Source organism: Chiloscyllium plagiosum, unplaced genomic scaffold (assembly GCF_037043375.1).
Source record: "Chiloscyllium plagiosum isolate Xiang-an unplaced genomic scaffold, Cpla_swu_hap1 HiC_scaffold_9, whole genome shotgun sequence".
Taxonomy (NCBI): Eukaryota; Metazoa; Chordata; class Chondrichthyes; order Orectolobiformes; family Hemiscylliidae; genus Chiloscyllium; species Chiloscyllium plagiosum.
In genome coordinates this window covers 93,045,065-93,071,746 of record NW_028270147.1, presented here as the reverse complement: position 1 = coordinate 93,071,746, position 26,682 = coordinate 93,045,065, and the positions used below count along the sequence as shown (strand labels likewise).

The 26,682-nt window shown below is 39.8% G+C and overlaps 1 protein-coding gene across 1 annotated transcript in view; it reads right to left on the bottom strand.

Annotated features, from left to right (window-relative positions):
- The window catches only part of imp3 (IMP U3 small nucleolar ribonucleoprotein 3), a 264,779-nt gene that overhangs the window by 123,334 nt on the left and 114,763 nt on the right, over nucleotides 1–26,682 (bottom strand). The gene's annotated exons all lie outside the window — the stretch shown is intronic.

Genomic DNA, 26,682 nt, shown 5'->3' with positions numbered 1-26,682 from the left:
TTACGGCGAATACCCTTGCCAACTTTTACGGTGTGCCATCAAAAGCATTCTGTCTGGATGTATCACTACCTCGTATGGCAACAGCACCATTCAAGATCGGAGACGGTCACAGAGAGTGGTGAACTCGGTCCGGACAATCACAAAGGTCAACCTCCCATCTATAGAATCCATCTACCAGGCCCGCTACCAAGGAAAGGCTGCCAGCATTCTCAAAGATCTATCCCATCATGGCAATGTTTTTCCACAACCTCTACCATCGGGGAGAAGGTACAGAAGTCTGAACACATACATCAGCCAGTTTCATAACAGTTTCCATCCTAGTGTTGTTAGAATACTGAATGGACTCTCAAACTCTTAACATTCACCTGTATCTGTGTTTTTGTTTTTGCCGCTGTTTACCTATTATTTACTTACCTATGCTACTTAACTATGTAATCTCCCTGTATTGCTCACAAGACAAAGCTTTTCACTGTGCCTCAGTATACGTGACAATAAATAAATTCAATTCAATAACACATACATTTCCTACATTGGTCATCAAGAGAGGCTGTGAACTTGTGCTATTTGAAATGAGGATTGTGCAATGGGGCTACACTCAACACGAATGACATTAAAAATCTCATGTCATATAATTCACAATAGCTATTAGTGAGCACTTTTATCCCAACTTTGTGGATAACCAATTCCCAGACCCCGGAAATAGAATAGCAGAGTGGGAGCTATTCGACTGCACAATTTCCTGAAAATAGCATTAATGTCCTCTTCTCCCAAAGTGGGAGGAAATGCATTGGATAAGCATAAATGCTAAGTATCTCTTTCTTTAAAAATGGCTAACAGTTTACCTATCAGAGGATGCCAACCCCCAGAGTATTTCCAAACGATAGGTGAACAAAGTTATGATAATGAAACAGAAGCAGCTGGGTCAGCTTGGATTTAAAACTGGCTTAACAACAAATCAGAAAGTTGCAGTAAATGGTTACTTTTCAGATTGGAGGATGGCAGTCATTGATATTCACTAAGTATCAGTGTTTTGATCGCTGTGTTTTATATATAAATGACTTGGATGCGAGACACAAAGCAAAATTTCAACATTTGCCAATGATAGTAAACTTAGAGGAGTGATAAACAGTGAGGATGATTATAAATGGACTGCAACAGGACACAGATGTGTTTGCAGAATAGGAGCTGAAATTTAATGCAGAATACAGTGAGGTCACACATTTTGACAGAAAGAATAAAGGAGGCAATATATACTTAAGGGCTGACCTGTGCTGCTCTGGCTTCATCCAACATCAGTCAAAGGGTGGTCCAGATTTTCTCAGACAATTACTCAGCAAAGTCAAGCAATAATGAAAGTAAACCCACAACCAGTTTCTGAACTTATTAGTCTTCTGGCACCAGTGACATGTGTAATAATTGATAAGTTTGTTAGTTGAGGCTCAGGTAGTAGTATTCTGAGACATTTTGGGATTGGGTGCAAAAATCAAGAGTATTACAATGTCAGATCTGTCCTAATTTGGATGTGATGACGAACTAAGGTCTGAGCTATTTATTCAGTTTGTGGGAGTTTGCGATATGCAAATTGGAATATTATCTGATGGCCAGTGACATGTTCTCTTTTGCTTCTAAAATACCCTTCCCCAAAATTCTACACTGTGCCTCATTTTTGATTTTGACAACAGATTCTCATGTTTTTATGAAATTATTTAATTAGTTTGCAAATTATATGGATGATCTATATTAAACTATGAAAAAAAATGCAATAGGTCATAATATTTCTGATCAATTTGGTTAAATAATTAAACTGGCCTACCTGGACTCATGTATGTTCTCAACACTCCCCTACCCACCACCACCTCCCCACCCCCCACCCCCAACCCCCATCCACAAGTGGATGTCAGTTTTCCCATCCTAAACATTTCTGTACCTTCATTGACCTTTACTTCTGTGATGAAAATACATCTCTTTGGTCAAGATTTGATCATCTATTGACATATATCATTTGACTCAGATTTGTTTTACTGTTACCATATAATTACGTGAAGTGGTTTTAGACATTCAACATTATTGATGCCACATACAAATTGTTGAGATGCGCTGGCACATTGATTAGTTCATATAAAGTTACCAACCTCAGTCAAATCATGAGGGAGAGTAATAAAATTGAAGACAAAAAGTGAAAGTTAGCAATACACTCAAAATGAAAGAATGAGTTGGTTTACATGTTGTCTAACAGACCTGTTAGCTACTAGTTTAACAATAGAAAGCAGAGAGGCTATCACTTAACTGATTCCACAGCCAGAGGAATACTTTATATTAGAGGGAGGAGGATAGGAATGTAAATTCTCAACCTCTATTGAAGGATGCAAACAGCAATTTAAAATGAAAACACTACTCTAAGCAGTGTTATAAACTGTAGGTGATTTCAGAATTGGACAGAATAATTACACACAAAGAAAGGAATAAACAAAGTTTTGAGCAGATTACAAGATTTCACATCCAAAATAGCTTGGAGGTTGTCAACTGAAGAAAAAACAGGAGTCAGGCCTCTAACTTCGAAATAATGGAAAGTGGCTACTTGTCTGGATTTGGAAATCTCCACTGCTGCAACAATGCCATCCAGTTTCTACATGATAACAGTAAGAGGATGTTTGGATATTGAAGATGGGCGTAATCTGAAAAGCAGACTACAACAGTACACTAAAAACAGCTTGTACTTCTCGCACAATAAATTTTAAAAATTGGGTTGAAAACAATTTATGTGTATATAAAAGTGCTGACATGATTCTTTGTACTGGTAAATCATGAAAAAAAAGTATTAAATGACAACAAAAATTCAGAGTACGAAAAATGGTTTTAAAACTTACATTATTCAACGCACATTTTAACAAAATGTTCCACTGATTTGTGTCTCAAATGCTGAAATAAAAAAACAGAGCATTGATACCATAAGTCTATTCTTACTAGTTGAAATCTTCCAGACTTTACGCAGAAGAGGTTGCAAGTTTGGAATAATTTACCAGAGACAGATTAGGATAAGGATGTTTACAAATCTCATGTTTTCTCCCCGCTAAGTAAGAGTTTTATCAACAAACTTATCTGCAGGCTACCACTTCAATGCAATCCTGAGTGTGCTATGTTGTAGATGCTGTCTTTTGTGTGAAGTACTGAGCAGATATCCTATCTATCAGTTCTGATAGATGTAAAAAATATCCAAAGGGGCTTCAGAAAGGAGCAGGATGCCCTAGCCAACATTACTCATTCAAGTGATGGAATGAATATAGATTAATTGACCATATTAACTCTTTGTGGGGTCATGCAGTGCAAAACAGTGATCGTTGCTCTTACCAACATTTGTTCACATATTGCAATTCCAGAGTGCTCTGCAGACTCTAAAATGCATTTTAGTGAGACAAGAACATTTAAATACGTGCAAATATTTTATCATTTAAGTTTACTCTGCCATGCAATAAAATTTGGCTAATCTTACAGACAGCCTTAACTCTACTTTCCAGCTTGAGTCCCATAAAGTTTGATATACTTTTATGTGAAAAATATCACATCCCCCACTACTCCTTGGGGTAATAAATTCCAAAGCTAACTTACACTCAGTGAAAAGAAGTTCCCCCTCATCTCAGTCTTAAATGGGAGACTCCTTATTTTTAAACCGTACCCCCAATTCTAGATTTTCCTACAGTCGAAAACATCGTCTTAGCATCTACACTGTTGAACCCAACTCAGATGCTACATATTTCAATAAGAACAAGTCCTCTACATCTCAACTTCAATAAGACAACCACATAGTACTGAAAGCATGGTCCCTCCAATTCAAAGTGAAGGCTTGAAGTGTTATATGATTCCTTTTAAGAGTGTTTATTAACAGTAGCAAATAAATGCTACGTAAAAGTTAATACAGTTTAAAAGAGGAGGTTTAAAACTTACTAATTCAAATTATTTTAAGATTTAACTGCTTTTTAACTTGAAATGACTTACAAACTTACTAAAATTGACATATTTGACAATGATGTGGAAGAGTCGGTGTTGGACTGGGGTGGACAAACTTAAAAGTCGTACAGCGACCCAGCAAGTCTGAGTCTACAGTGCTCCTCCCAAGACTTGAGCAAAGTGGGTCACCTGCCCCCACCACACTCACCAAATCATTTAAAATAGCTTTTACTTAATGTAATTAGTTGTTTAGTATTGAATTTAAACAATTTAATCTCCAGTAAAAATGACTAAAGGGAAGGGAGCCTGCAGCTCTCAGCAAGCAAGAACCCCTCCCCCACCCTCTCCAGTGCAGCAAAGGCATCCGCAGCCGCTCCGGGGACTTACCTACGGTGGCGAGCCTCGTGGAAATAATCTCCAAACTGGATGCAAAGATCGACGCTTTTATTGAAGAATCCCGAAGCCGATGGGACTCACTCTCGGCTGCACTGCAAAAGCACGACCGAGACTTTAAGGAAATCAAGCGCCGAGTCAGAGGGGCAGAGCTAAAGGCCGCGACCTCCGAAACTACAGCACAATCGGCCATGGATCGGATCCAGACTCTCGAACAGCGAGTCCGGACCTTAGAGAACCACACTGACAACCTCGAGAATCGAGGTCGTCGAAAAAATATTCGTTTGCTGGGCCTTCCCGAACGGGAAGAGGAAGGCAAGCTTATAATGTTTCTCGAACAGTGGCTTCCACAGCTGTTAAATCTGGAGGCTGGATCAGGCCAGGTAAGGGTAGAATGGGTCTACCGGGTTGCAATATGCGGGCCCGGCTCGAACCAGCGCCCCCACCCGGTCCTGTTCCAGCTGCAGAGCTATAAGGAGAGGCAGATACTCTTAGAAGGCTCCAGAAATATTAGAAAAGATCCCCAAGCCATGATCTATAAAGAATCCAAGATCATGTTATTCCAGGACTTTTCCCCAGCTCTGGTCCAAAAGAGGAAGGCGTTCAATGAGGCGAAGAAGTGTTTAAGGGACTTAAATATTCAGTACTCCCTGCGCTACCCAGTGATGCTACGCTTTAACCATGAAGGGTCCGTATATAACTTCGGATCGCCAGAAAAGGCCAAGGAATTTTTGGACTCTCTTAGATAAATTGTAAGAGATAATTGATGTTGATTTGCTTTCCCCCGACTCTGGTTTATATCCCCCTTTTTTTTAATATATTCATCCCCTTTTTTTACCTTACGGTTTAATATTATCTTGGGGGGTGGGGAGAGGGATTTATATATTTGTTCTCTACTTAACAATTTGCTCCCCTCTTTTTTTATTCTATATATATATATATATATATAATTCTATTGGTAATGTTAATGTTACCAATATTGGTAATATATATAGGCCGGGGGGGGGTCTACTTAATGTTGGTAGGGGGAGGTGGTTACCTTATTCTATTTTACCTCTGTCTCTAGGAGCGGGGTTGTTTTCCCTTGTTATTTTATATAATTATATTTAATTATTACTTGTTGAGGTTGTAATTTTATAGTGATATATGTTTATACATGGTATTAACATTACCAAATATATCCAGGTGTTAGTGTGGGTGGTGGGGGTGGGGATAGGGTGCTCACTGTTAACTCTAGCTCTGTCGTATATTTGAATTTTCCTCATCCTATTGAGGAGCACCTGGTTCAAGGGTGGGGCACTGGTTGGGAGAGGATACGATGGACCTTTGGAAAGGAAGTGATATCCCCTAGGAACAAGTGGGAAAATCTCCATTTAAATAAGTTTTATTTTTTTTATTTAGAAATAGTTTTTTATTATACTGTTGTGAGTGTATTAGAGAGCCTTTATTTTTGTGAATTTTATATGCTCTATGCTCGGGATGTTCTGGATAGGGTTTCCCCTCCCGAGGGGTCTCGGATTTGCCCGGACGATCATGGTTGATCAGTCAGTTAAGTGGTGCACCTGGAATGTCAAGGGGAGTAATTTGCCAGTCAAAAGGAAGAAAATATTATCAAACCTCAAGAAAGAAAGGGTTGATATAACTCTCCGACAGAAAACACACTTATTGGATAAAGAACATTTGAAATTACAACAGGGTGGATTTGATCAGGCCTTTTTTTCTTCTTTTAGCTCAAAAAGCAGGGGAGTTATTATTCTTATTCGGAAGAATTTCCCTTTCAAAATTCTAAATCAGATAAAAGACAAATCTGGACGATATATTCTGATTAAAGCTTTTAAATTTATAACGGAAGCTTTCTCAAAATTGATGGCTATCGGTACTTGTCATACAATTATAGGGGGAGACTTGAATTGTATTATGGATCCGGAAATAGATAGGATTCCCAAGAGTACTGCAGGAGTATCTCCCAGATCTAGACAACTGGTGGGTCTGAACAAAGAATTAGAATTAGAAGATGTATGGAGATGTCTTCATCCACAGGGCAGAGATTTTTCTTTCTACTCCAATCCACATAAATGCCATACCAGAATCGATATGTTTTTTGCCCCCTCGATTTTTTTAAATGCAATGTCATCCTGTAAAATAGGCAGTATAGCAATTTCCAATCACGCTGCTATATATATATGGAAATCAAGGCGAGGAACAATGAGACATCCCCCCGGCATTGGCGTCTGGACCTCTTCCTGATGAAAGATAGTAAATTTGAAAGATACTTCTCTCAAGAATTTAAAACTTTTTTAGAAATTAATTTAGATACGGCTAGTAACCCATCAATGATGTGGGAGACCATCAAAGCTTACGTGCAAGGTTTGATCATCTCATACTCAGCGACCCAGAAAAAATTAAAGGGAGAACAACAGCGTCTGTTTGAAGCTCGTTTAAAAGCGGCTGAAACAGCATACACTGACAGACCTTCTATTACCAAATTACAAAGGATTATGGCCCTTAGGACAGCTCTAAACACCACGCTTACCCAAGCGGCTAAGAGGGAAATATTATTTGCAAAACAAAGGTTACATGAATTTGGCGATAAACCAGGTAGATACTTAGCGTTTCTCACAAAGAAAAAGAAGGCCCCTCAAACTATCACGTCTATCAAGGAAAGTACGGGTATTTTGACTCATGATCATAAAAGGATTAACGCAATCTTTAGAAAATTTTATTCTGATTTATATAAATCGCAGGATTGTGAAGACAGGACGAGGAGGATGCAATCATTTTTTAAAAATTTGACCTTTCAAAACCTAACTCTGGAACAGGTATCGATCTTGAATGTTCCCCTAACAATCCAAGAAATACTTGACGCAATCAAGCAACTCCAGAGCAGTAAGGCACCGTGCCCAGATGGCTTTCAAGCTGAATTCTATAAAGAATTTACAGGAATATTGGCTGGTCCACTTATGGGCATGTATAACTACTCATACAGTCAGGGCTGTCTCCCGCCTTCGCTGAAAGAGGCGAATATCTTCCTTATTCTCAAAAAAGGAAAGGACCCAGAAGATTGCGCATCATACAGACCAATATCCTTGCTAAATGTAAATTTTAAAATCCTCTCTAAAACATTAGCACTGAGGCTAGAAAGGGTGTTGCCACATATCATAAAGGAGGATCAGACGGGGTTTATTCAGGGCCGTAGATCATCCAATAATGTTAGAAGGGTTTTGAATGTGATTCAAGCCTGTCATCAGGGAAAGATACCAGGGGTAGTAGTCTCATTAGAAGCGGAAAAGGCATTTGATAGGGTTGAATGGTCATATTTGTTTTACACATTGGAAAGGTTTGGCGTTGGAAAGGTGTTTACCAAATGGGTCTCAACATTGTATAATGATCCCAAAGCAGTTGTGATTACCAATGGATTAGGCTCGGATAGTTTCAGTGTGGATAGGGGCTGCCGTCAGGGATGTCCTCTCTCGCCATTGCTATTTACGCGAATAATTGAGCCACTAGCAGAAGCTATACGGGCTGCCCTAATATAACGGCCCCGAGGATTGGTACAGGTAAACATAAAATTATCCTTTATGCTGATGATGTTCTCCTATTCCTCAGTAATCCTCTGATGTCCGTGCCTCACTTAATCCAAGTTATTAATACACTTAGTGCATTCTCAGGCTATAAAATTAATTTCTCAAAATCGGAGGCTATGCCAATGGGTGGCCTTGCTATGATACCCCACTTAGTGGACGGATCCCACTTTCCCTTTCGGTGGTCCCTGGAGGGTTTCTTATATTTAGGCATTTTTATTACCCCAGTATTTGGTCAGTTATACAAGGCTAACTTTGTGCATTTACTGGAAAGGATCAGGCAGGACCTCCAGCGATGGGGAGACCTTCCAATTTCCTGGCTAGGTAGAATCGCACTAATCAAAATGAATGTCCTGCCCCATCTCCTATACCCTATGAGAATGCTTCCGGTGATGCTGCCGAGGCTGGCACTACGTAAATTATATGGCTGGCTGGGTTCCTTTATCGGGAATCATAAACGGCCCCTCATTAAGCTGAAGAAGCTACAGCTTTCACAGGCAAGGGGAGGATTGAATTTCCCAGATTTTAGGAAATATCAGTTAAGTTCCCTATTAGGTTACTTAGCTGATTGGGTCTTGTCTGACCCGCAATCAATCTGGTTGGACATCGAGGCTTCTCAAGTAAAATGCCCACTTATTAATCTTTTATTTTCAGACAAGAGGAAAATCATCACAGATCACTGTAAAAAACCTATAATACTAAACACAATTAAAGTTTGGAATATAATGTGACAAAATGAAGGCAACTCACATAAAACATCCCCCTATGCTCCGATAGTGGGAGCATGGGGATTTCAACCGGGATTTACAGGTGCCACTTTCAAACTCTGGAGATCCAGGGGTATCTCTTGTTTAGGGGATCTATTTAAAGAAGGGGTCCTGATGTCTTTTGAACAGCTGCGTCAGAAATTCGGATTACCTAATGGAGACCTCTTTTGATACTTCCAAATTCGAGATTACGTACAGAAGAAGACTACGCTATTGCATAGTCTTTATAAATCAGATAGAGAATGTAGAGTGCTACGGCCAATGGGGGTATTACATGATGAAGTATCGGGAGATATGGACAATCTGCTTAAAACATGGGATCAGGATTTGGGACTATAAATCTCTATAGAAACGTGGAATGACATTTGGGAAAACGCCAGAAGAATCTCCATCTGCAACAGAACCCAGGCTATCCAGCTGAAGATACTTCAAAGGGCCCATATAGCACCAGATCGATTGGCAAAATTTAAGGCAGGAGCATCTCCAATGTGTCCCAAATGTAAAATAGAGGTGGGCACTCTTGTACATTGCCTATGGACCTGTCATAAGATCCGTAGATATTGGACTAAAGTAGCAAGTGCTCTGACAGAAATCTTAGGAACGGAAATTAGAGTGGACTCTGTATCTTTCCTTTTGGGCTTTTCGAACTTACCCTCCCTGGATATGCACGGGAAGAGATTATTTTCTATTCTCTCTTTCTGAGCAAGGAAAAATATTTTGGTAAACTGGGTGGCTGAGGGCCCCCCTGAACTTTCAAATTGGCACAGATTAATTCTGGAATGTATTCCCCTTGACCTCCTTACAAATATGGTGCACCAAAAAAAACAAATTATTCCATAAAATATGGCAGCCCTTCTTGAATTATATAAATACAGATATTTCAGCCATCCTAACAAGGGCTTTTATTTAATTGAGATTGCGAACCTGGCTGGTCCGGGGCCCCTTGGGAGAGGAATCCCGCACGAATACGGGTTTTGTTACATTTGATGTTAACACATTCCGAGCATGTATCTCACTACCCAATTTCTGTGTTATCCATAGGATATTCTTTTCTTTCTCTTCTTTGAATAATGTAAGAGACTTAATTATACATTCTGGTGAGTTGTAGGTTAGATTAGTAGTTAGTTGAGTTTTTTTTTCTCGGTATTTTTCTTTTGTTAAATTTTGGTTATTATTTATTTAAGATTTAATTGTATATCAATGTTTATACTTGGGATTTTTTTTATTTTTGTAAACTTGTAAAAATGTTAAATTTTCAATAAAAATATCTCTAAAAAAAAGTCGTACAACAGTAGGTTATAGTCCAACGGATTACTTTGGAAGCACTAGCTTTCGGAGCACTGTTCCTTCATCAGGTAGCTGATTTTTATATTTGACAATGTTTACTCATTGAGTGAATACATAAGAAAGTGGTCAAACATTGCTGATTATTACAGAATTAATTATGTAAAACATGGATTCTGAGTTAAACATTGAGCATTGATGTTGCCAATGGCCCCACTAATATTCTAATGACAATAAATGAAATATTGAACATTATTTCAATCTTTTCCTTGGAAGATTTTCCTAAATACCACTGAAACACCAACCTCTCAAAACATTGATCCATCAATGTCCTGATCCTAACTGAGCAGCAAATAAACAAGCCTCAGTGTTTTAGCAATCATCCACTGTCTACAAGCTAATCCTATCAGAATTAATACCCCAAAACACAGAGGTCTCCGTGAGTTAAAAGAGTGTTCATATTATAAGAGGAGAAAAAGAGGCATGTGGACACAAAGACCTGGGTTACCAACTACAAGAAACTGGGCAGCACGGTGGCACAGTGGTTATTAGCACTGCTGCCTCACAGTGCCAGAGACCCGGGTTCAATTCCCGCCTCAGGCAACTGTCTGTGTGGAGTTTGCACATTCTCCCCGTGTCTTGGGGGTTTCCTCCGGGTGCTCCGGTTTCCTCCCACAGTCCAAAAATGTGCAGGGTAGGTGAATTGGCCGTGCTAAATTGCCCATAGTGTTCGGTGAAGGGGTAAATGTGGGGGAATGGGTCTGGGTGGGTTGCTCTTCAGAGGGTCGGTGTGGACTAGTTGGGCCGAAGGGCCTTCCACACTGTAAGTAATCTAATCTAATCTAAAACTACAAGTGAACAATAACTTAAATTTCTGTCTGTATTAGAAACACCAGAGTTCAAAGCAATTCAAAATATGATAGCAACATTACACATACCACAAGGAATTTTTGGAGATGAGTGATGAGCGAGGGTTCAAGGTTGGAGGGCTTGAGCTTTGAGACAGGCTGATTGGCAGGGAATATTTTCTGTCGAGCAGCTGAAGATGGAGGGTTGGGGAGTGACTTTATAGAAGTTTATAAAATCACAAGGGGCATGAATAAGATGAATAGGCAAGGTCTGTTCCCCAAGGTATGGGAGTACAAAACTAGAGGGCATAGCTTTGAAGTGACAGTGGAAAGGTTTAAAAGGAACCCAGCGGCAATATTTTCATGCAGAGGGTAGTGCATGTACGCAACAAGCTGCCGGACAAAATGGTGGAGGCTGGTACGATTGCAACATTTTATATGCATGGTATAGGAACAGGAAGGGCTTAGTGAGGTGTTGGCCAAATGTAGCAAATAGAACTAGTTTAGTCTGGTTGGCATGGACAAGTTGAACCAAAAGGTCTGTATCCATGTTTTACATCTCCGTGACTCTATCTAAGCATTCCTGTTGACATGCTGCTGCCTCCACTCTTTCTGTACAAAGATCAACAATGCTTCCAGAACCAAACTGCATTTCACCGTAGACCTCACACAGACCAAACTGGATCTAATCCCAACAGCAGAGGGATCAAATACAGCCTGCAAATTCAAAGATCTTATTCCTGGCAAAGAGTTTTATACCATAGATGTGGCTTAGTATAACTCCCACAAATGACAAAATCTTTCAGGATAAACATGTTTTACTGCATCTCCTGCAAGAAATTTGAAACATTACAGTGATTAGATGAAGTAGTATTTAAGACAAAGACTGAAATGCTGATGCTGACAAGCTGAGTTCAGAGAACAATAAGGCTGCTTGGCAAGTTCACAAAATGGCAATGAAGCCCAAGGCATTTAGGAACATTCTGAATAAGAGATCATCATCTTTTTATTAGTTAGAGGATCCGATACATACCTGGGTATTACATTATTTGTATTTGATGTGCAGTCTTGTCTCAAAAACAAAGAAGTTGAGTCTGTAGCTTCAATTCGACAATCAGGATGATGACAATTACTATTCGTATGACAGTTTATACATGTATTTAATAAAAAATACACTCTCAAGGCACTAGAGAAGTGGAATCAGGCAAACATTAGTACAGTCACATGACATTAAAAAGGGAAATTAAAAGATTAGTCCAAGGTGAGTTTGAAGAACCATGGGATGCTGCAGAGGTAGAAAGATGAAGGCAGAGAATTCCAGAGCTGAGAGCCTAGGAGCCGACAATCATCACAGTCACTGCATGACTGTCAGATGCACAACAGCTCAGAGCTGGAAGAACACAACCCAGGTTTGTGATGCTGGGTATCAATAAAGAGATGAGGAGGGAAAGGCCATGAATGCACCTAAAAATGCAGAGCCAAAGTTTGTGCAAACACTGGAAAGATGGGTGAGGAAGATTAGATGCTGCTCAGGAAACAGGGTGCCGGAGATTTGAATGAGTTCAGATTTATGGAGGGAGGAAGACGCAGGAATTTTCAAGTCTGGAGATCAAGAAGATGAAAATTTCAGCAGGTGAAAGGCAACACAGGAAGAAACAAATAAAGCCGTAGTGACAGAAGATTACTTTGCCAAGGGAAGGTAATGGAGTTGGAAGCTTGAAGCTGGGTTAAATAGGATGATAGGATTGCATACGATCTATTTGAACTCAAGTCAATGTTAATGGAGGGCTGGAATTAATAAAAAGAGTGCAATTTGGAGCAGAAATTTAAAGTAATGGTATTGGCATTTCCAGTGTTTCATTGGAACAATCTTTGGCTCAAGCAGATTCCAATCATACAGTGTAACAGCAGAGAAATAGCGTAGGGATAACCTGAAGAGTGTCAGTAATTGTAGAGATGCCAAAGCCAACTGGAGATGATTTCAGTCCAACAATAGGACTGAAACCAGATTAGAGAAGCTCAAAAGTGGATTTTGAGGATGTGGTAATAATTTGAGAGATCAAAATGGGTCACGGTAAGTCATTTTGAGGAAGAATGAGATAACAGTTTTCAAAAGACGCAAAGTCAAAGAGAAAGGGAATACTCCCCAAGCGTCTGATTCAGTGCAGCTCCAACAATTACAGTCAGAGAGTCATCGAGATGTACAGCACAGAAACAGACCAATCAGTCCAACACGTCCATGTTGATCAGATATCCTAACCTAATCTAGTCCCATTTGCCAGCACTTGGCCCATATCCCTCTAAACTCTTCCTTTTCATGTACCCATCCAGATGCTTTTAAAAAGTTGTAATTGTACCAGCCTCCACCTGCAGTTCATTCTACACATGCACCACCCTCTGTGTGAAAAGGTTGCCCCTTAGGTCTCTTTTATATCTTTCCCCTCTCACCCTAAACCTATGCCCTCTAGTTCTACACTCCCCCAACCCAAAGAAAAGACTTGATCTATTTATTCTATCCATGCTCCTCATGATTTTATAAACCTCTAATGTCACCCCTCAGCCTCCAACGCTCCAGGGAAAACAGCCCCAGCCTATTCAGCCTCTTCCGATAGCTCAAATCCTCCAACCCTGGCAACATCCTTACAAGGCCCCTCCCCCAATCGTCCGACCCTCTCCAAACCCTGTGCAACACCTCCTCCCGCCCACACTCCTGGGCAGCTGGACTGGACACCAACAACAAGACTGCTGCAGTTGCCTTTGTGGGGTAAGTCTTCAAATAGCGCGTGTGCACGTGCACACACACACCTTTTTACTGCAACTTTTTGACAGGTTCCAACTTTGCCCTGTACAGGACAATGTTGGAGAGATTATGTGGGGAACAGGGATTTAGGGTACACCCCTGTGTATAACTCCAGGGAATGTGTGGGGAGAAAGAGAGAGGGCAGGTCAGTCATTTGAGACGGTGCCAGTTTAATCACTGTAAACAAAAGACGCAATCAGTATTGAAACACGTCTTTGATGTAATGTTTCTATCGGGACCTCAAGATCTCCTTCCGGCAATCCAATTTTCGGATAATTGGTTTTCGGATAATTGGTATTCGGATAATTGAGGTTCCTCTGTAGTGGTGCCACATTAACCAACCTCCAGTCTTCTGACACTTCACCTGTGACTATCGATGAGACAAATATCTCAGCAAGAGGCCCAGCAATCACTTCCCCAGCTTCCCACAGAGTTCTAGGGTATACCTGATCAGGTCTTGGGGACTTATCGACCTTTATGTGTATCCAGCACTTCCTCCTCTTTAATGTGGACATTTTTCAAGATGTCACCATATATTTCTCCACATCCTATTTCTTCCATATCCTTCCCCACAGTAAACACTGATGCAAAATACTCGATTAGTATCTTCCCCAATCTCCTGTGGCTCCACATATCGGTTGCCTTGCTGATCTTTGAGGGACCCTATCCTCTCCCTAGTTATCCTTTTGACCATAATGTATTTATAAAAACCCTTTGGATTCTCCTTAACCTAATTTGCCAAAACTATCTCATGTCTCCTTTCTGCTCTCCTGGTTTTCCTCTTCAGTATACACATACTGCCTTTATACTCTTCAAAGGATTCACTCGCTCTCTGCTGTCTATACCTGACATCTGTCTCCTTCTTATTCTTGACCAAAACCTCAATTTCTCTAGTCTACCAGAATTCCACATACCTACCAGCCTTTCCTTTCACCCCAAACTTTGACAGTATTACTCAAGAACTTTCAAAAGCTGATTGGGGAAAGAATATGCTGTCTCTGGACTCTCCTTATCTCATTTCTGAAGGCTTCCCATTTTTAAGCCTTCCCTTTACCTGCAAACATCTATCCCCAATCAGCTTTTGAAAGTTCTTGAGTAATACTGTCAAAATGTGGGTCGCTGGCCCCAAAGTGCTCCCCCACTGACACCTCAGTCACCTGCCCTGACTTATTTCCCAAAAGGAGGTCAGGTTTTGCACCTTCTGTAGTGGGTACATCCACAAACTGAATCAGAAAAGTTTCTTGTACACACTTAATAAATTGGTCTCCATCTAAACACTTAACACTATAGCAGTCCCAGTCTATGTTTGGAAAGTTAAAATCCTCTACCATAACCACCCTATTGTTCTTACAGATAGCTGAGATCTCCTTCCAAATTTGTTTCTCAATTTCCTGCTGACTATTAAGGGGTTTATAAGACAATCCCAAAAAGATGATCACCCCTTTCTTATTTCTCAGTTCCACCCAATTAACCACTCCGGATGTATTCCCAGGAATATCTCCCCAAGTATGGCAACAAAGCTACCCCTTATCAAAAACACCAACCTCCCTCCTCTCTTGTCCTCCCTCTCTATCCTTCTTACAGCATTTGTATCCTGGAACATTAAGCTGCCAGTCCTGTCCATCCCTGAGCCACGTCTTTGTAATTGTAATGATATCCCAGTCCCATGTTCCTAACCATGCCCTGAGTTCATCTGCCATCCCTGTTAGGCCTCTTGCATTGAAGTAAATGCAGTTCAACTTATCAGTCCTACCTTGTTCTCTGCTTTGTCCCTGTCTGCTCTGACTGTTTGACTTGCTCCTTTTCCCAACTTTAATAGTCTCAGATCGATCTCTTTCCTCACTATCTCCCTAAGACCCCAGCCCTCCCCCCAACCTTACTAGTTTAAATCCTCCCGAAAAGCTCCAGCAAATCTCCCTGCCAGTATATTTCTCAAGAAGTTTAACACATCCTGGACAAATTAGCCCACTTAATTAGAAGCACATTCACAAACATCGACTGATGCTCAGTAGTTACTGTGTCTTCCATCTATAAGATAGATTGCAGATATCCACCAAGGTTCCTCAAACATTATCTTCCAAACCCACAACCATATCCATCCAGAAGGACAAAATACACGGTCCACAAACAACTGCAAGTTCTCCTCCAAGCTACTCGCCATCTTGACTCAGAAAAATATCCTAGTTCCTTCAGTGTTCCTGGGTCAAAATCCTTTAACTCCTTCCTGAACACCGTTGTGAGGGTACCTACAACAAGTGGATTCCAATGCCTCAAAGTAGTAGTTGACTGCCGCAACCTCCCAAGAACAAATGAAGACGTGGAATAAATGCTGCCCCAGCTATGAGGTTCACATCCCATTAGCAAATAAAAGGCCTATTATGTGACGTCAGGGAATAAGTTCAGCGAGGAGGATCAGGAAGAGAAGCTGGGTGATCAACAAAACAAACAGGATCAAGAGCAGGAAGAAAATCTCATGTATAAGGTGATGTTAGAGACTAGAAAGGAAAGGTATAGGTGTAGTCTTTGCATTCAATGACAAGGGACTGTGATTTAAGGTAAGGGCAGAAGGTTGAGAGAATCACAGAATCCCCACTGTATAGAAACAGACCATTCGGCCCAACAAGTCCACACTGACCCTCTGAAGAGCATCCCGCCCACACCCAAACCCTACCTATCACTGTAATCCTGCATCTCCTGGCCTAATGTACCTGACCTACACATCCTTGGACACTGTGGGCAATTTAGCATGGCCAATCCACCTAACTTGCACATCTTAGGACTGTGGGAGGAAACTGGAGCAGCTGGCGGAAACCCACGCAGACATGGGAAGAACATGCAAACTCCACACAGACAATCGCCCGACGTTAGAATCGAACCGGTTCCCTGGCACAGTGAGGCAGCAGTGCTAACCACTGAACTACCACGCTGCCCCAAGATGTGAGGAAAAACTTTTTCACCCAGAGGTAGGAGGAATCAGGAATTCACTGCCAGTAAGGGTTCTAAAGGCAGAAACCTTCATAACATTTAAGGAGTATTTAGATGTGCACTTGCATTAGCAAAGCATACAAGGGTATGAGCTAAATGCAGGAAAAGGCTGAGCTTTACAGACAAGGAGAAAGGATAGTGAAGAGGTGCAGTGGTGGATGCTGAACAAGCAGCTAAACAATTTCAATGACAGTGGCAATGTAGTCAATTTTTTTTGCAGTGCTGCTGCTGATGAATGTACAAAACGACAAGAGATAAGATCTTTCATGTCTGCTTTTGGGGTTTGAAAACATTATCTAAACTGTTCATTCTTATGCAAAGCAATGCTCACCAAAAAAACTGTAAAAAATATTTTAAAATTCTTTACAAATGAGACAGCATATAAGTGCTTCACTCCAGTAGAAAATGTTTTTCCTTAGCAATTTAAAATTATACCCAATGTCATTATTTGAATGTTATCAGCAAAGTATATTTGCTGTGATCTCTGAAGTATATCAGCCACTGGGAGAAGGTTGAAGAAGCAGTTTCTGATTTTTTTTGTGTGCAAGGGCTAACTTCTATCAGAGTATGGTCTTCCAAAAGTCAGATATATTTCTGCACCTTGCCTAAGTACTCTTCTAATGTTGAGGTTTAGAGTATTTTTCAATCAAAAAGCCATGCCCAATTTAGTGCCTACTTACTGCCTACACACATACTTGCAATTCCAGAAAAAGAAAACCAGTCTGTTGTTTATTGCTGCATTATTCATGAGCAACTTACAGGCTCACAGTCAAGTGCAGGACTTGTTATTTACTGAAACATTTTGAAGGACTTTACAATGTAATTATTGCACTCAGTTGCAGGGAAATTAGATGGTCAGTACATGTATATATTGTATAAACAACAGGACAATTACTCTAGGGGGAAAATAATTGTGTTCACAGCAGATCGTTCACCTGAACTCTGCCAAATAGAAATCATAGAACAAAACTCCCTTATTCTTTTGAACTGGGCTCAGTGTTAACAGGAACAGCTGAAGCATTCATACTGTGCTACAAAAGGTGAATTTCTTGCTGGACACAAGAACAGTTGCCAAGAATGTTTTCAACATTAAAGTGCAATATCTAGAGGTTTGAAGAACATTGTGTGACAGATTTTTAAATTTTTTTTTACAAGGCCCCAGCTGGCTTCATGGGTAAATGCATCAGACATAATCGTGCGCCAAAGAGTCCAGAAATGCCACAAGTTTGATAGCCAGTCTGTATTGAGGCAGTGCTTCCAACTAGGAATGCAAGTGACACAATGAAATTGCTTTGCTTCGTCTGGCCTTGAAGATGGAGAAGAATATTGGGCAGGGATAAAAATTTATTCTTCGCTGATATATATACCCCCAGACAACTCAGTCCTTCGAGAGACAAATTCTGAGATGCAGAAACTTCTGAAGGTGGCAATGGAAATATTGAAATAAAATCCTTAAATAAAAATCCTACTTCATAGTATCACAACCTGTGACATAATTTTTCTCAGCCAAAAATGTCTAAATCTCTGCAGACAGAGTGCAGACAAAGGACACCAATACTATGATAAGATAAGCAAAGGCTTTACTTCCAATAGTTGCAACTACTAATCTGTCAGAGCTCATTTAGCTTCAACTTTTTTTTTGCGTTTACAACTGCTTTTATTGGCTACTTAAAAAAAACACCAGGCTGTAATATTCTATAATACCATAAGTCTATATCATAAGTCAATGGTGCAAACCCAGAATCTGTAAAATGAAGTACTTCCATATAAATACATCAATTTATATTCAGCCTCCAGTTTCCAAAATAGCTTCACAAAATAAATAACTTTTGTTTAAATGCGTTGCCAACTATCGGTGCATGGAAAATACAAAAAAATTTCAAAAGCTGTATCACGAACAAAGCAAGTGCAAAATATTAACCAAAGTAGCACTTGCACAATATTAGCTTGTTTTGTTAAACTAACCCAGCTTTCAAACTAATATTTTGTGGAAATATTTATGTATGCTGGTATATGGTTCAACATTATCATTAGTTTATTCTTCCCAAATTTTTTACCTCAACTTGTCAGATCTTCCACCAATAATGCTTGTAAATAATCACAAGAAATGTGGAGTCTGGATTGGCTCATTTTTGGTCTGTGCCAGAAAACCTCATAGCCTCATTCTTTTGTCATGAATAGACAGGGAGTTACCAAAATTCTTTCACAGACACCATCCCCAAATTCCATGAAGGACACTGCAGAATGAAAGCATGCATGTAGTCATAAATTAAAGCCACTTTTACAGGAATACACCAGGCAGACAAGCATTCAACCCTTGCTGCTTCCATCCATCAGCTGCATTCCTCAACGTAGCCAAACCTACATTAAACCAGCAGCATCATAAATCTATTGATGCAGGGGTCTATGAACCCGCTTTCAAATTTAGGCCATCAGTCTCCGTATATAAACATTCCCAGCTGGATCTCTACAGTTTACTGACAACTAGGATTAAAGTTACATGTTATGCAGTGAAGCCAGGTGAAATCAAATTAAAAGTAAACAGCAGTGAAGAGTTGGAGGAAGAGTGCGGTTGCACGGTATAGAAATTATTTTTCCTAAAGAATAATCGAAATGTGCACCATTTAGCCCATTTTGTCCACACTGTTTGACAGATAGCCATCCAGTCTAACCTAATTTTTCAACTATTGGTTAGTCATCTAATACAACTGCAAGCCTGAATACTTTGTAAATCCTTTGAGAGTATCTGCTTCCACCACCATTTTCTGCAGAGTTCCAGGTCCCCGCATCTGCGGTATGTAAAACACTCCACCACCAATCCTGTCTAAACCTCATACCTATCCTTTCAAATCTATAGGTTTAGATCCTTTAATAAAAGGGAATAGGACCTTCTTTTCCACTCAATGTAGGCTCCTCACAATTTTAATCCTTGAATGTCAAAGAAATTGTGATAAATGTTTATATTACATCATAATTATTTGGGAACTTGGATTCAAAAGTAAAGTTAATTGCGTTTTTGTTTTTTTAGGGCTGTGAAGGCCTTACCATTTTATTTTAAGAAAAGGGTCAGAAAGACATTTGGTACACTGGACTAAAGATAGCCTTTACAAGAAAAAATACAATTTAAGTTAAATTAAGACAAACTAACTGCTGGGGTGTTTACTAAACGGGACTTTTACGACCTATAAAAATGATAAACAGCCAGGGGCTACAAGCAGGTTCAATTCAGAAGAAAAGATCCATTCCAGGAGATAAATAGGTTTTTTTCTCTCAGTGCCGTACAGGCCCTAAGGCCATTGATGTTGCGCCGACCTGTGAAACCAATCTAAAGCCCACCAAACCTACGCCAGTTTTCAGTTTGCTCAAGCCTTCAGGTCAATAGAATTTAGAAGGAAGACTAAAGTGTTTTTCACAACCTCAAATTAGTCAAAATCAGAGAAGAGAATGTAAGTTATGCTACGTGTCTTGGAAAAAAAAACACATCAGGCGAATGTGCAGAAAACTGCCAAAGGAAAATACTTGCAACTTCATCAGTTCAGTAACAAATGTTTGAAGTGAGGTGAAGATAGGACCAATGATTCACTGGCATTAAGTGCCTGTAAATAACATTCCTCGGAAAAGAGTTGAAATTTTCTTTTGCTGTTTATAAGATTAGATTGAACTGTCTAGCTTTTTTCTTCATTTCTTGTATATAATCAACATAAAAAGGGCGACACGGTGATTCGCACTTCTGCCTCACAGCACCAGAGACCCGGGTTCAATTCCCACCTCAGGCGGCTGACTGTGTGGAGTTTGCACATTCTCCCTGTGTCTGCATGGGTTTCCTCCGGGTGCTCCGGTTTCCTCCCACAGTCCAAAGATGTGCAGGTCAGGTGAATTGGCCATGCCAAATTGCCTGTAGTGTTAGGTGAAAGGGTAAATGTATGGGTGGGTTGCGCTTTGGTGGGGCGGTGTGGACTTGTTGGGCCGAAGGGCCTGTTTCCAACTGTAAATAATCTAATCTAATCTAATCTAATCTAATCACCCTGGAATCTGATTTGTTCAGTATTACCATCGCCTGGGATTAGGACAAAATCAAACATCAACAGAGCTTTAAGAAAATTATTTGTATCAGAGTCATTCAGCATTTGAAACAAAATGATTACAGGTATAAATTCAATCTGTACCTTGTTATCTTGCCTTATCCAAGATAGATATTTAAAGTGCAAAAGGTTCCCACATCACTGAATTCAGATTCCTTGTTCTTTCATGCACATGCACACACCTGTAGATGTTGAGCAGGACAAGGTTTGGTTTGCTGAAATGGACTCAATGACTGAGTCATCTCATTATTCATTTTCTCAGCTCGAGGTTGAAGGACTGCTACCTGAGTTTGGCAACGGAATTCTGCCACTGCTCTTCGAATCAGGTGCATAGTAAAAACCAATTCCAGCACTAGATTTGAGCTATAAAAGAGAAACTAACAACACAGGTAAAAGGAAAAGCTTTGGAAAATGTTGAAATATTATTACTATGTATCCCAACAGACAAACAGAAGTCCAAACCAAGAAAGCAGCTCGACAAAGACAGTAAAAAAACAAAATTCCAATAGAGCAAAATGAGTGCTTAACCCAAATGAAAGAACAACCACATGGAAATGTCGGACATGACATTTCAAAGAATGCTAGCGAAGTTTCTCTGGTGCTGGTCACACTCACACCTCAATGTGGGTGAGGTCAAAGTTTTATCAATACAAATGCATTTGCCATAGTTTCAAACCAGCCATTGCTACACTTCACTGGGATAGCACATTGGAATTCAGGGCCTGCTATTCCCAGTCATCACAAAAGTTAAAGATTTTTATAAAAGTACAAAACGTCCCCAGTTCACTTGTCTTATAAACCCAGATTAATAGTAAGCATGGAACAGGTTTCTGTGCTTAAGAGGAACTTATTTTTATTACAAATTAATTGAACAACTGTCAAATGGCTGCATGTAACTCCACTAGAACTCTAATCCTCTTCTAAAACCCTCCTATACATACTCATAGATGGACACAGACAGATGAAAAAATATTGGTGTTATGGGTGGAGGTAAAAAAAGTACTGGGAAAGCAGTTCAATGACCCCAGCTCACAGGTTTGCGTGAGATGACCCTTTTAATTGTCAGGACGTTTTGTTCTTCAATTTCTTTTCACTTCTTCACAGGAGGCACAGGTGGTACACTAACTGCAAAGTCTCTTCGATACCTGGTTAAAGACCACAATTGAGAGTAACCAGTGAGAAAAATAAACTGGATTTCCAGTAAAATACCTAAAGCCTGAAGAGAGAAAGGAATGTTTGAGGACTCTGGGACGATGCATAATGGAGTTTAAAATGATGAGGGGGCATCTGATTGAAAGTTACAGAATACTGAACGGCCTGGACAGAGTGGGCATTGGGAAGAGGTTTCCATTGGCAGGAGGAATGAGGATCTAGGGGCACAGCCTTGGAGTAAGAAGACCCTTCAGAAGGGAGGTGAGGAGAAACTTCTTTGGCCAGAAAGTGGTGAATCTGTGGAATTCATTGCCCCAGAAGGCTGTGGAGGCCAGTTCATTGATATATTTAAAACAGAGATACGTATGCCAAGGGAATCAAAAGTTACGGGCAGAAAGTGGAAAAAATGGGGTTGAAAAATCTATCAGCCATGATCGAATGGCGGAGCAGACTTGATAGGCTGAATGGCCTAATTCCTGCTTCTAACCTTATGACCTTATCATCTGCCCATAACACAGTCTGAAGGCTTCTGCCAGTATTTAATCTTTCAAGCTTTTCATCTGGTTTGCAACACAGGTTGACACTAACAGCTTGGTTCTATTCCCACATCGGATAGGCTTAACATAGAAGACACTCCTGCACAACTTCTCCCCTGCCTGAAGTATGGTGACCCTCAGGTTAACCTATTACCAGTTTTCTCTCTCTCTCTCGAATGAGACAGTTGACCAATGATCCAGTCGGACTATGGCGACTTTGTCTTTGGAGTTGGTTAGTTCAGTTGGCTCGATGGCTGGGTTGCTTCGCAGAGCGATGCCAAATGTGTGGATTCGATTCCCGCACCAACTGAGGTTAGAGTGATGGACTTTCCTTTTCAACCTCTCTCCACGTCTGCTGACCCTCAGGTTAAACCGCCACCAGTCACCTCTCTATAATGAGACAGCAACTTATGGTCCAATAGGACTATGGTGTCTTTACATTTTTTATCTACCCATGAGCCAATCAAGTAGTTATGGTCTGGCTGAAGGCCATTCTCCTCCACAACTGGTCACAACTCCACCAACTAATCAACAACCTATTACTCATCAAATCTCACTTTGTACACAACCCCACTGCTGAACGCTCGCACTGCTTGAACAAAGCAACAGTATAATATGACTTACCAGGAGTTTCAATAACTTGTAATTTAATACTGCAACAATACTTTGCATAATCTTTGGTTTTAAGAAAAGCATTGTACCATTTCAATCCACAATCAAAAACAGATAAATAAAATACCAACTCTGCATTAAAAAGAAATGTGTATATGGATGAACATGTACATAAATATATACATGTATATACATATTCTACATATGTTAACAAAAGGATGGGTCACATTGCCATCACAATGTCTGTCCTGCAATGATAAAAACTTAGGAATTAATTAGTCAACCAAGAATTGAAACAAATTGTCAGATGCTTAATAAAAGTTACAGCATATAGAAACACCAAGTAAAATCAACAGAAATACGAACAAAAAAAATCATGAATTTCTAGAGAAGTCTCACAGAAGCCTGGAGTGACTGAAAATATATAGGACTATTTGAATTTCAATGCATTTTGCAGTCTCAAAAATAACATACAGAAACTCAATAAAAAGTGTGCATTCGCAAATTGAAATACATTCTCAAAATTTAGCAAATTGTATAAACCTTGCTTCAACTTCTGGCCTGAAAGTTTAGTTTAAAATGAACAAAATGTTCAAGGTTGAGATACAGCATCAAACTGCCTTTCACGGACTCACAGAGCCACGCAGCAGGGAAATTAACTCTCCGGTCCAACTCATCAGTGACAACCAAGTTTCCCCAAACTAAAGTAGTCTCACTAGCCTGCATTGGCCCATATCCCTCGAAATCTTTCCTATTCATGTACCTACCCAAACATCTTGTAAATGTTCTAACTTTATCTGCATTTAGGGTACAATAGAAATTCAAATCCTCAGAGGGAGTCACCATAAGGTGGGAAGCCTATTCATAGCCATGAAAAAGGAAGAAGAAAATAAATTGAAGAATTAAAAACATTAGTACAATTTTCATCTCCTAAGACAAAAGAACTGCCCAAAGTTCATTGTTGCCGTGCATCCATTTTCAGTTTAAATAAGCTCAATGCTCCTTTCTGTCTTATCCAATGGGAATGCAGACAGACAACAGCCAGAGCAGAGAGGTAGACAGAGGAACAGCAAAATCATTAAAGGGCCTTTTTGAAAAAATGGTTATACTGAAAAGTATGAAAATGGGCAACAGAGAAAATGTCTCCATCCAGCAACTTTTCTCAGGAAAATACTCAGCCGAAAATGGGTTAAACTGAAACTATAGGCTCTCATACAGCCGCACTATTAAACTGCAGTGTAACATGGTAAATCTGTTGTATGTAAAAGTGATCAAATCCAGCTGTTTAAGCTTTTAGAAATGCTTTATCATCATTTTCTGGCAAATAGACAAATGTCAAAATGGGGGATCAGTTCAACCAAGATAGAAACAGATTAATTATGTAATCAGAAGTGATCCATGAAACTATTGGATACTTCTACTAGTTGAAGCCTGTGTACACAATTAGTCCTGCTAAGTTGTCCTTGTATACCACGGTATTAAAACAAAGGAAAACAGTAACTTAAGTAAAACAGCATACTCTTATTAGAAACTACTTATTTTACATTCATTAAGTACTTTTAATTTGATATTTCTGTTTGCAAAACAGAACATTGCTACCCTCTTTGCATTGTGCTTTTCTTTGTGTGGCTTGCAAATATCTTTTCTTTAGTCTGCCACATGTTACTAATGTAAGCATGTTCTCTTACTCATTCTACATAGCTTTCTCTCTTGTACAATTCACTTTCTCTTTGTCTCTTATAGTATGTGCATAATTCTCAATTACTTAAGGGTAGACAATGGCCTATTGGAATTATTACTGAACTGGTAATCCAGAGACCCAGGTAACATGGTGGGGACATGGATTCAAATCCTGCCAGATGGTGAAAATTTGTATTTAATAAAAGTCTGGACTTAAGAGTCTAGTGATAACCATTAATCCATGCCAATTATCCAAGTTTTAGAATGTCTTCAGGGAAGGAAACCACCAATGTTACCTGGCCTCCGGACCCACAGCAATGTGGTTGACTCTTAGCCGTCCTCTGGTCAATTAGGGATAGGCAAGAAATACTGGTCTAGCTGGCAATGCCCTCATCCAAGAATGAAAAAAAAAATACTGCAGATGAATTTCTTTTAATGTAGTTATAAAGTAGCAGCATCTGGGAGGAATCAGCTATCTTTAGAACACAGATAATGATGAACTACAGCAGGAGAAAGGGGGAGGGATTACTGCCTTGGGAAGGAATCGACAGACAGAATACAGAACAAGGGGAGAGAAAGAATGGTTCAGCAGAACTGAGGGGAATGGCAATTGAAAGAATCATAGAATAGAAAGTATTACACACTTGGATGAGTGCACAGTGACTAACCACTCTGCAACGGTAGATGAGTACTCGGGTTTATAAGTGAAAGAGTGCCCGAATCAAACACAGCTGCTTTCAGACCATTTATGTAACGGCCCTTATTATCACATAGCCAACTGCATTGTCCCCACTATCAATCAGCTCCTTGAAAAGGCACAGACATGGAAAGAAGATGAAGAGCAAAGTTTCTCCACAAACTTTGAGAAATGTTCACACACATGAAGGCGAATGATGGCAGAATCATTATTTTTAATCTCTGACATCGTCTTGATAAATCCACAAAATATTCCAGCTATGGGTTTATTTTAGGCAAGAAGAACCTGAAACTCAATGTTTTCAACACATTTCCCATTTGTTTATTCTTTTAAATGTCCCCAGTTATGAACAGCTTTTTCAGCTTAAAGTTTTTAAAGATTCTGCAAAACCGCCAATCTCTTCAACATATTTCTAATGGATATGTGTACTCAAACGGGCACACACATACCCGGTATATTTTGAGACATATCACATGCAAAATTGCTATGCCAGATATGAACTGGTATAAAATAGGAAGAATAGGTAGTTATCGGCAAACTTCCCCAGGAACAGAAAATACACCGTTCAGGGTGGAATTAATAACTGGTCTCATAAACATAAACATTTGCAATAGGAAGAACATTAAAATAATACAGGTCACGTCATGCAGATTCTACGTTAGCAACGTAATATGCATTGTGCAAAATAAATAAAAACAGCCTATCAGCTCACTTACCATTTGAAATTAATCAACTATTAGATGTTTCAGAAAACTGCTTATTTATATTCGTAGACTAATTTATTTGACAGTAAAACTGTAAACATGGAGAAGGGTGATCAAACAACACTGTGCCAATTCCCAATAAAATGGGAGATAATAGATAATAAAATAACAAATGCTACCGAAAAAAATTGCATCAAGAAACCTGACAGTCCCATGTGCAAACTGTAGCTCATCCCATAACAACGGTCATATACTTGAACATTCAAAATGGTCACTATTCTGTTTCCTGTTTCTAAATTGGAACAGTTTATGTTAGTTCAGCACCCTACACTGGGCCGGCGGGGCAGGGGTCAACAACAAGAAAATGCAAGGGGGAGAAACAGAACAAAGCAGAGTGAGAAAGCTGCCAAAGTACACTTCCATCTATTATCACAAGCGCTATGATTGGAATTGGCAGCCAATAAAATGGAGCTTATGGCTTGAAAGTAATTACAAGCGTGGGGACACGACTACTATTAAATTAAAACGTTGTCTTTCTTCCTTTGTCCTGCTTAAAGCATACTGGCTGCACATCAGCCAATTTCAAAACTTTTTTTCTATTGTAACCCCTGAAATG